An 11,948-nucleotide genomic window follows, 5' to 3' on the forward strand; every position below is an offset into this window, starting at 1 on the left:
GGTAAGGCATTGGTGCCCACTTCTCATCTGAGAAATATGGCAGTGAAACGTTGGTGGGAAAGTAGCTAGAGAGGGTAAAGGGATCAAGCAAAGTTGTTTTTTGTTGTTGCTATTGTTGTTCAAGAAAGGGGAAACCTGCATATCATAGATTTAGTGCTAGAAGGGACTTCAGGCATCAACTGGCCTGACTCCCATTTCATTGATAAAGAAGTCTTGGGGGGGGGTTAAGAAGTTTCATGTGATTTTTGTTCTAAGGTTAAATAGCCAGTGTTTGTAGGCAACAAAAAAAGGAGTTGCTGTATAGAGAGAAAATGTAGGTGAGAGAAAGGGAAAAGGAGAAAGGGTGAAATAACTGAGAGAGAGAAGAATCTCAGGAGAGTATGTGTGGAAGGGTAAGTTAGAGAACATGGATTGTGAGATTAGCTTTAGAGAAGAGGAGGGAAAACCTTTCTTTTAGAGGTGTAGGTGGTACAGTAGATAAAATCAGGAAATCTCAGTTCAAATCTGTTCTCAGATACCAGCTGTGTGAACATAGGTAAGTCACAACCCCTGTCTACCTCAGTTTCCCCATCTGTAAAATGGTAGCACCCACCTCCCAGGTTTGTCATGAGTATCAAGTGAGATAACATCTGTAAAGTACTTAGCGACACAGTGCCTGGCGCATGTAAGCACTTTATAAATGCTTGTTCTCTTCTCTTTCCTTTTCTGACTGCCAGGAATATAACTATTGGAAAGTGAGCTTTCAGACTTGACCCAATTCATGAAGGTTTCGTTTACCAAGTGATTATGAGATAAAGTTAAGTTTTCTTTTTATTTAAGCAGTTCAGATTTAAACTGGCCAGGATTCATTAGGAAACTGACAGCCTGTGAAAATCTAGGTGGGTCCAAGCTTTTCAATATGAGTGAAAGCAATATGGATGCCCCAAATCAGAGGATTTCCAGCCGTTGTTCTTGATGACAACTACCGCTGCACTGGTTTATAATTTTGACAGATTCATGTTTAGTTCTGTAAGCCAGGTGCTCACTTCCTTTTACGTTGGTTTCTGACATGTTGTTTTAAAACCTGTGCCCCCAAATGAGCCTCCTTAATCAGGTTTACTTACTTGGGGTACATTATATGGAGCTAGGTTTTTTCTTTAGTCTTTATCACTAACATCATCTTTGTTTCCCAAGTTCGATTTGATAGATTAAAATAATAGCATACAAATCTGATTTTTTTTCAATTGTGTAAGGTAATCAATTGTGCTAGCTAATAGTTTCTGCTTGTAGTCCAAATAATTATAGTGTAGAAAAGGAATCAGAAGGATGTTTAGGTTGTAAATACAGAAGGAAGAGAAATAGCAATGACACTGTGGACACCAGGGAGAGAGATGTGGAAGGGGATGTCCTGAAATGGTCCTCCAAAAGCTTTAACCAAGCCCACACTTCAGGAATGTGCTTGGCTTTTTCTAAAAACATGAAGAATACTAAGATCCTTTGGAAATTCATAAGAGATTTACAAAGGAACAGGAACGCTGTCCTATATATACATTTAAAAAATCAAAGATATATGTTCCTATGAAAAAAATGAGAAAATTAGGTTAGTCTTTATTTTTGTGCATTTTTCAGTCAGGTTTTGAGCCAGTTTTCTTACTGTTTTCTTTGGAGGGGTTTGAATTGTAAGGCTCAGGACTTCTGGCTTCCACTTTCTTGAACTAGGGAGTAAGGTTGGACAAGCTATTTAACTGTATTGGTATATTTCTGAGTACAAGTGGGTTTGTATTGTACACTTTTGATCAAAGCATTGGTAAACCTTCAGTTGAATTGGAGGAGTCAGAACCCTGTGATCCCAAGGCTATAGACCCTGGAGCAAGCAAAAATAAGGTGCAGACCTGGCCCATGGCACATTCCTACTGCCTAATTTCTGCTGGGTCCTTGGTCTTCCCTTCCTCCTCCCCCTTGCATAATACCTACCATAGGAGCTCATCAGAACCTATTACTTTCCCCTTAAGCTCCAAACTTTACTGCCTTTCTCCCATCACTCTGTGCACATGGTCACACCTTTGGCTTTGCTGACAGTTTCAATTAAATTAAAAAAAAACCCCAAACCGTAACCATTAACACCTAAGCACAAGGCAGACTGAGGCTGCTGTTGGCATGAGTTCTTGAATTTACCTTCCTTTCTACTTCAGAGGGTCTCTATCTCTGAAGAAATATCCTTCTTGCTGAGAGGAGGGGATACCACTGAGATCTTTTCCATGGGGAATCCTGTCCCTTCTGTCCTCATTATATGAATGTGGGCAACTCCTAGAATAGAACCTATCTTCATTAAAGGCAGATTGAAAACTTGCCTGTAAAGGATAGTCTTAGAGTTATCTTGGACACAGGGAGGTTAAGGGATTTTCTCAAGGTTGCACGGCCAATATGCTTGAGAGACAGGATTTGAATCCACACTATATAAGACAAGCAAAATTGAAAAGGGAAAAGGACAGTAACATTTGAGGGGACTGAGCAAAGTTATAACATGGATTGAGCTTTGAAAGAAGACAAAGTTTCTAAGAGATAAAGATGAGGAAAGAATGTGTTTCAGACATGGAAAATGGCTTATATGAGTGTCCAGAGATATAAGATGGAATATAAAGTTCATGGCATGGCTAGTGATCCAGTTTGGCTAGGAGGCAGAGTTTGTAAATGGCAGTAACATGGAATATAGCTGCAATGGTAGGCAGCTGCCAGGTGATGGAGTGTAAAGACTTAATGCAAGCACTTGCTCCTGTGATAGGCACTTCTGATTCCCTCCATCAGGGCTCTCTTTCAGTTGGAATTACTTTGTTTCTTCTTCTTTTCCTTCTCCTTCTTCTTCCTCCTTCTCTTCTTCCTATTCCTCCTCCTCCTTTTTCTTCTTCATAAATGCCATATTCCCCCAATAGACAGGTAATAGAAATCAGAGACTATTTTGTTTATGCCTCTGTATCCCCAGCACTTAGCACAGTGTCTTAAATATGTTAGAAGCTTAATGCTTGCTGTTATTTTTATAATTCCAAGCTAATGGGTCTGTATTTTATTTGAGCAGCAATAGGGAACCAGTGATGATTTTTTTTTTAAATCAAAGTGTAACAATGTCATACCTGTGTCTTAGAAGGATTATTTTGGCTTCTATTTGAAGGATGTATTGGAGAGCAGAGAGACTAGAAGCACTCCTTCAGATATTATAGTAAACTAGACAAGAGGTGATGGGGGCTGGAACTGAGAAAAAAAGCAGTAGCTGTGAGATTTAGCAACTGATTAAATGCAGATGCACCAGAGTAGGAGATGAAGGAACTTTTATGGGGACAGATGTATTATGTTTTAGACATATTGAGTTGAAATTGCCCAATGGAGATCCATGAGGGGAGATCTAGCAGACAGTTGATGATGAGACTGTAGTTCAGGAGAGGAATTGAGGCTAGATATGTTTCTATAGGGAACTGATGGGAAATGATGAGGTCTCCAAGAGAAGAACTGGAAAAAAGAGAGGAGGGTCTGCGACAGAGTCATAGGGAACATCCATACTAAAGAAACAGGAGCTGTATACTTCTCTAGCAAAGGAGACTGAGAAGTGGTCTGATAGATAAGAGGAAAATCAGAGGAGAGGTATGTTGGAGTAGCTAAGTGTAGCAGCAAGCACCCTAGCATACCTAGGGTGGCTACCAACACAAGTTCTTAGATCTGCTTTTCCAAAGGAAAGCAACTCAAAATGGGTTAACAATCTTGCTTTAATTAAACATATGTCATTTACCTAGTTTAGGGGGAAAAGGTCAGCACCCCGAACTTCAGAGAATACAAACAAGTTACAAGCAGACAACAAACATAGAGAAACATCAGCAGACAGGCTTCTAACTGTCTGACCATTACATCCATACCTAGTTAGTTACCAGAGAGGGAAGCGCCAACACCTGGGTTTTCGAAGCAGGGCAGGGGAGAGGGGTGGGGGTGGGGGCTCAACAGCTGCCCAGAGTCTCATCTGGTCAAATCACTAAACTCTTCTCAAAGTGAGCCCCCCCCCCCAAATCTCACATCAGGGTATATATAGCCTTCTCTTGGCTCAGAGAATGTCACAACTCTCTTGATCCACTGCCCAATCACAAAGTATCAAGGTGTGGGCATTCCTGAAAAACAAGCCTCCTGCCACAGGCTCCAGGTGACCACATTCAAACTATTGGGGGAAGAGTATATTTTCAAATCAAGCAAGGTTCTTAGAGTCACTTTAAGCCCATCAAAGGGCCTAGGGGCAGGGAAGATCTTAGATTCCCATTCCCATAACACTAAGGGAGGAGTATGTACAAAGGACAGAAGCCGATGGTTTCCTATATTACAGAAAGGTCAAGGAAAAGATTGCTCAAGTTAGCAGTTGAGATCACTGGCAACCTTGGAGTAGAAGAAAGATTGGTAGGGGCTGAGAAGTGAGTGGATAATGAGGAAGTTGAGTCAGTGAATGTAATTTTTTTCTTGGACTTCAGCAGTAAATGGGAGGAAAGGTATAGGGCAACAATGGTAGGATAGAAGGGTTAAATTTTTTTTGCCTTTTGGAGGGCAGTTGGGGTTAAGTGACTGGCCCAAGGTCACATGGCTAGTTTTTTTGTGTGGGTGTTAAGTGTCTGAGGCTGGAACTGAACTCGGGTCCTCCCGACTCCGAGTCTAGCGCTTTACTCACTGTGCCACCTAGCCGCTACAAAGTTAATTTTTTTTAAAGGATGATTTAAATTTGGATTTGTTGACTCTGAAGAAGACTGGTAGACAGGGGACAACTAAAGATGAGAGAGGTAATCATCACTGAATCATACTCTTGGAGAATAGGAGAGGGGTTGGGATGGAGCATGCAGGATTCATTTGGTTCAGAGGGACTGTATTTTCCCCATGAAAAAGAGAGGAGGAAAGGATGGGTAAATATATAGTGGGGTTTTGAGGTAGGGGATAAGGAGGAGAAATTGACCTCTATGTACTCAGTAGAGTAGGAGGCCAGGATATATGTTGAGAGAGAGGTGAGAGGAGGAGGTGTTGGGGGTTTGAGGAGACAAGATTTGGATTGCCTGCTAAGGGGAGTGGGCTAGAGAGCTGATGAAAGAAGAATAACACTTTTGCCATGCTACAGTGAAGACCCTGCTGGGATTTGATGAAATGAATTGTTAGCGGACCTAGATAGTCCTTCCAATAGTGTTCAGCTGCTCTGGAGAAGGTGGGACATGGTGGTGAGGTTGGTTTTTGTGGTAGGGATTGATCCAGAGAATTTACAGGGCATAAATCTCAATAAGACAAAGGGGAAAAGGTCATCAAGGAAAGAAAAATCAAACTCGTCCCTGCAGGGAGAAAGGAACCTGAAGATTCTTTGCTGAATTATGTACTTCTGCCTGCCCGCCTGCCCACCTGCCAAGACATTCCCATTTGAATGTGCTGTCTGCCATCCCCCTCAAACACAATATATTTAATACCACACTTTCCATCTCTCCTTCACACCACCTTGTAAATGGTCCCCTCCCTATAACTTTTCTATTTCTTTCACTAGTACCATCGTTAAGCCAGATATTCCACCTCAAGACTTCTGCTGTCTTGGAATCTTCCTTCTACCTTGTATCCTATACTCAATCAAACAAAAAAGCAAACTTATTGAGATCTCACTGTGTGCAAGGTCCTTTTAGTAAGCCTTCACGTCTCTGGCACTTCTCCTTTTTATTACCAACCCTAGTAACATTTTTTCATTGATTTATGCCTAGTTTATTATAGGGGTCTCCTAACTGATCCATCCACCTCTGGAATTCTCCTGTTCCAATCCATGTGACACACAGTTGTCAGGTTCATTTTCTAAATTACTACTGAGTGGGATTATTCTGCTGAAATCCTTTCAGTGGATATCCATGGCATACTGCCCCTAATCTGTAGAACCTGATACCTGCTGGAGTGGAATTAAAGGAGTGAGTCAGCTGCAAAGGGGCTTAGTGAGAAAGAATTTGTAAGCATCAGACCTTGTGTGGATATGGAACAGGTGCACAGACTTCTACCTCCCAGGTAGACAACCACTGGAACATCGGAGAGCCAACAATAGTGCAACTAACATGGCTATAAGAAACTCACACCAGCACACCACAGGAGCATAAAATGAGAGGCAGAAGGGACTTAAGGGGGCATCTTGTCCCATCCACTCATTTCATGGAGGAGAAGATTGGTCCATAGAGCTTCACCGTCTTGCCCAAAGTCTTACAGAGAGGAAGTAACTGAGTTAGAATTAGAACCCTGATCCTTTCACTCTAATCCACTGATCTTTCCACCACCCAACCCAGTTGTCATGCTTTGTTATTTCTGTCTCCACATCTCTCAAAGAAGTCTCCTCTCCACTCTCGGAGCACCACCCTAGCTCAAGTCATTGTCTTCTCTTACTTGGGCCATCGTGATATGACTGGTGCTATCCAGTTCTGGGAAATGGTATGGCACCTTGAACATAGTGAACATCCTTTAATGCTTATTAAATTTGAATTTGTTAAACTAAATGCTCTGCCATCTTATATCACTGAGGGACAAAGTAGTGAAGAGGATGCTTTAACCAGTCAGAAGAACCACATTCAAATCTTGCCTCTAACACTAACTGTGAAATCCTGAGTGCATCATACAACCCATCACTGACTTGATTTCCTCATCTGCAAAATGGGCAAATAATACTTGCACCATTCATCTTGTGTTCCGTTAAAGTTTACATCTCTTATATGAGAGGGATAAGATATTAAGCCATTTTCTTACATTAATACCTTGGAATTAATTTAACAAATTAGCATGTTATCTATTTCAGGAAATAGGTAAGCTTTGGTGGAGAGAGGCAGGGAAATGAAAGGTTTGCAGCTTGGGGTATTCTGCAAGAAGGACAGATCCCACTGGGGCACCAAAGCAGGGAGCCCATGTGTCCTTGGCAGTAGCACCAAAGAGGGATAGGGTGTTTCTGAGAAAAAACAGGGAAATCTTCAAGACAAGCCTTGTTTATCTGACAAAATTTTTAAAGGTCAGAGCCTCAGTGCTGAAATCACTTCAAAAGGCTGGTTTGTAATTCTTGTTGACTATGGCTGGGTTCCATTTTTGCAATGCGTCTGGGTGGGTTTCCATCTCCCTCCCTCCCCTCCTTTTTCTGCCCTGTTCTTCAGGTGACTGTTTAAATTGGAGTCTTTATCCCTCTCCAGGACACTCATTTCCTTCCCACCAGGAAAGCTTCCTGACTTTCCCTCTCATGATTTTGTAGTGAGTAGTTTGATCTCATTCATTCTCTGGGCAGACTTCAAGGGGCTCATTGTCAAACTGTTTGTCGCTGGCTTTCTTACATTTATTACTTCATTTGCCATTTAGTAAAAGACCTTGAGCTCAAATGTTTGGGTTTTGACCAGCAAAAATGCACACTAGATGAGAGTATCTATTGTGCGCATCAGTAGGAAACCAGAGCAGGGGAGTTTTTCACTCTGGATGCACTTGGTTTCCTTGCTACTGTAGAACTGTGATAACTCTGAAGCCCACAAAGGGCTTGATCCTTTCAGTTGCTAAGGTTTTGTCTGGGAAACCACTTAGAAATTTTGCTCTAATCTTGCATAGGCTTGAAGAGAGATTTACTGGGAAAATACTTGACATTTAAGGAAGTGTCAATTTTCTTTTCAATTAGCACCCGCTGCTTAATTTTGTTTTTTAGATCAGAACAAAAATTTTAGAGAAATATATTGATGAATTAAAGAATAAGGAAATGATCTGAGGGCTTTCTGTCTGTACTGTGGTGTAGTGCAGTGTGTCACACTCAAGAAGAAAGAGGCTAGCTACACATGAGGATTTGTTCAGGCCACACAGTAATATTACTCATATTTTGTTGTATTTTTATTTTATTAAGTATTTCCAAGTTGCATTTTAATCAGGTTCAGGCCATACTGGGAGCATTGGGGGCCACAGGCAGCTCTCTGGCACCACGTGTTTGACATGTCTTGTGTAGTAGATAGAAAGACTCAAACTCATTCTGACAGTCAGGATGACCTGGATTCAATTCCAGCCTCTGACATCTCTTGGTGCTCTAGGCAAGTCTCTAAAGGCTGTAAATTGTAGAACAGTCATTGTTTTCTTTAGTAGAGAACTCCCCTGGAGTTTCTTGTAAAAAGAAAACCCCAAGTCCTAGCCCAAGAAGTGTGTGTGTGTGTATGTGTGTGTGTGTGTGTGTGTGTGTATGTGTGTGTGTTCTATACCTTCCCCCAGGTAGAAGGTAAGTGAAGGACCATATCATTTTTGTCTTTGTGTCTGCACAGTAACACCTAGCATTTATGTAACACTTCAAGGTTTGCAATGTGCTTTACAAATTTCACATTGTTCTGTTCTCACAGCATCCCTGGCAGATAGGTGCTGCTATTACCCTCATTTTACAGTTGAGGAAACTGAGGCATTAATTTACATTAAGTAACTTACACAGCTAGTGTCTGAGGCTGAATTTAAACTCAGGTCTTCTTGGCTCTAGGCCCAGAGCCCTAACCACCACACCACCACACCACCTCAGTAGCATAGGAGTACCTTTTTCCTCCTCTCCCCACTTGACCACGACTTCATTTTGGTAAGGAATTCCTGAAAAATTGTTTTGTGTTATGATGAAGTTTGAGTATGAACCTCCCAACAGATTATAACAGCAGTTATAAACGAAATTGCTGAATTCCATTTTAAAGTCATTCTTTTAATGACTGCTGTGGGTATTTCATGTTTAGCATTTCTTTTGTGTGTAGGAATAAATTGTTTATCCATATTTCATTCATATTGTGCACAACCCTAACCCCAAAAATGTGCTTGTATATACTGTGTACTTTTTTTTAACTCACCCTTTTTGGAGAAGCCCTAGATACGATCCATAACCTAAGATATATAAGTAAAATTGTCACTGGGACATGGTGGAGGAAGGATTTAAGAAAAAAGCCCAACCTCTCTGACTAGAAAGGACTCCTTTAGGAATGAAGGCAGTCCAAAATGCCTTCCTGGGCACAGAACAGGAGGGGCTATCAATAGACAGAATGCTATCAGTAAAAAACAACCAAGAAGTCCCCCTTGGCTGGACTGTAGAGTATGTGACAGGGAATTACATACAGTGCAGTTGGAAAGGTAGGCTAGGCCATACTTTGGTGGGTTTTAAATGTCTAACATTTGTACTTAATCCTAGAAGCAAAAGGGAGTTACTGGTGTTTATTGAGCTGGGATGAGAGTGATTGTGTCTGTGTTTAGGAATATCACTTTGGCAGCTGGATAAAAGGGATTTTGGAGAGAGGTGGGGAGAGACCTTAGGGAGGTAAAGCAGTGAGGAGGCCTTTGCAACTGTCCAGGTGAGAGATTATGAAATCCTGAGTTACCTGAACTACAGTGGTGACCATGTGAGTGGAGAGGGGACAGATGTGGGAGAAGCTATGGAGGTAGAAATGAAAAGACTTGACAACTTAATGTTGGGGGTGGGGGAATTGAAGATTGTTCTGAGGTCAAAGGTGGGTAGTGCTATCATTGGCAGAAATGGAGAAGTGTTAAGAATGAAGGCTTCATTGGCTAGAGTCCTTGTCACAAAGTAGGGTGTCTTGCTGATAGTAAGTACTGAATAACAGTGCTGAATTAGATGAAATTCAGTGATGTGAATGGGGTCGGGTTGGAAAGGCACAGACAAAGACATAGCGTGTGTTGGCAGTGTTTGCAGAGAATTGAGTGATTTTTGTCCTATGCCCAGGTTTATGATCTCATTTTAGTTCTTAGTGGTATATTCTTAAAATTATGTGGAGAGAATACCACTGTGGAGTCTTAAACATAAAAAACAGGATTATGGAATAAAATCAGTTTTTCTCCTTTACAATATGTGTCATATATACATTTAGTTATATGAGTCTGTCTCTCTGTCTTTCTATTATAAACATATCACCATCATCACCACCACCATCACCATCATCATCCTCTCATTGCTTGGGGAGGTTAAAGTTATCTTGAAATATTCTCATAGGAGAGGGAGAAAATATGAAACAGTGACTAAGTAGTTGCCCTGGAGTTATTTACCTCTGACAGACCACTGGTATGATTTCGGGCAAGTCTCTCAATGACCTGGGCAATCTCTAAGATTGTAAGATGCAAACAAGTTCTCAAGACACATCGATGAAAGGGATTTTCATATTATGCGTTCCCTACAGTGACATTTTGGTTTGGACTGATAAACAGACCAGGTCTCAGTTTACCCAAGAGGTTAAAGTGCTTAAATCTCCATGTATTCTCCAGCTCCTCGGCTTGGTCTCTGGGCACCTGCAGGCTCCTCAATTGATAGGACGCTCTGTTCCTGGGCTATTTTCATTCTGTCTTCAGATTTCCCCTTTACCTTTTGAACTGTTAAACCAAAGCCTCCTTCCCTTACTATTGTTACCATGACCGAAGCCTGAGCAGTCTCTCCATTTCCACACATCTCCCCTGAGTCTGCCCCTTCCAGAGGTTTGAAACTCAAAACAAGCTGGCTGTAGCTCCATCTCATTAGTGGTGGAAGAAAACAAAGTCAAGACTGTTTTCAGAATGGTCTGTTCACTGGATCTCGTGCCCTTTGGCTGTTCCCACCTACCCCACCCCCAATATTCTCTAAAACAGAACAAAAGAAGAGAAAAAACCTCCCTAGCTCTTTGTTTTCTTGAAGCAAAGGTTCCAAACTTGAGAAGAACAGGGAAATAAAGAAGGGAAAGGAATATGATCAAATGGAAAGGATTTACAATGGGAGGTTCCAAGCTGGTCTTTACCACTTAGGATGTGTGTGGTGCCTCATTTCTTCCTCTGTAAAACCTTTTGTGTCTTTGACAATCTGGTGAAGCCTGTGGACTGCTTCTTAGAATAATGTTCTTATACGAATAAAATAAAATACATGTTTACAAAAGAAACCAGTTGTGTTGAAATGCAAGCACCAAAATGCTTTATAAAAAATTAATCATGGTCCCCGTGTTAAGATCATCAGGTTCAGATGGACCTTAAATCCATACAACTGCCTTTGAGGGACAGAGGTTCTTTAGCCTTCCCTTCTGAAGCTGGTTTGGAGAAAGGACGCTGTCAAAAAATTCCACTGAGGGAGTCTTGTTCACACAAATGGCTCCACCAGGCTCCGATATAAAAAAAAGATGGGTCATAACTGGGCCCTTGCTATCTGTATGCAGGGTGGCTAAGTGGAGTTGTGCATACAGTGCTGGGCCTGGAGTTAGGAAGACCTGAATTCAACCACAGAACACCTCAGTCATTTACTAGCTGTTTGACCTTGGACAAGTCACTTCACCTCTATCTGCCTCATTTCCCTCAGTTGTAAAATGGGGATAATAATCACACCTACCACTCAGAGTTGTTGTGAAGAATAAATAAGAATATTTTTAAAGTACTTAGCACAGTGCCTAGGGCACAGTAAGTGCTATAGAAATGCTAGCTACAACAATTATTGTTATTGCAATTATTGTAATTATAATCCTAATAATTATTATATACTGTCACTTCGAGGCCATTTATAATTATATCTGGCCAGAAACCAGGTAGAGAGCCCATGTGACTGTATAGTTTTTCTCCAAGGGAAAAAAATCTGTCTGACCAGCTTATTACTGCCCACCATCTTGGTTTTTGTCTGGTCTCTCCAGTCAACTCTTTTTTCTTTTCTTCTTTTTGGAGGCAATTGGGGTTAAGTGACTTGCCCAAGGTCATACAGTTAGTACATGTCTGAGGTTAGATTTGAACCCAAGTCCTCCTTGCTCCAGGGCCAGTGTAGTCCCCAGACACTCTTTTTTTTTCATTTTTCAAATGCTTTATTAACTTCTGATTTACATCATTCATTTCTACCAGATTTTGAGTTGCAAATTTTCTCCCCCTTTTTCCCCTACCCACTGCCCCAAAACAGCAGTCCTACAGGATATCCCCTCCTCCAATCTGCTCTCTCCCATATCTTCCCCCATACCCCCTTC

This window comes from Petaurus breviceps, unplaced genomic scaffold, assembly GCF_028583685.1.
Source record: "Petaurus breviceps papuanus isolate PSGF00001 unplaced genomic scaffold, PetGlider_PUasm1.0 173, whole genome shotgun sequence".
Classification (NCBI taxonomy): domain Eukaryota; kingdom Metazoa; phylum Chordata; class Mammalia; order Diprotodontia; family Petauridae; genus Petaurus; species Petaurus breviceps.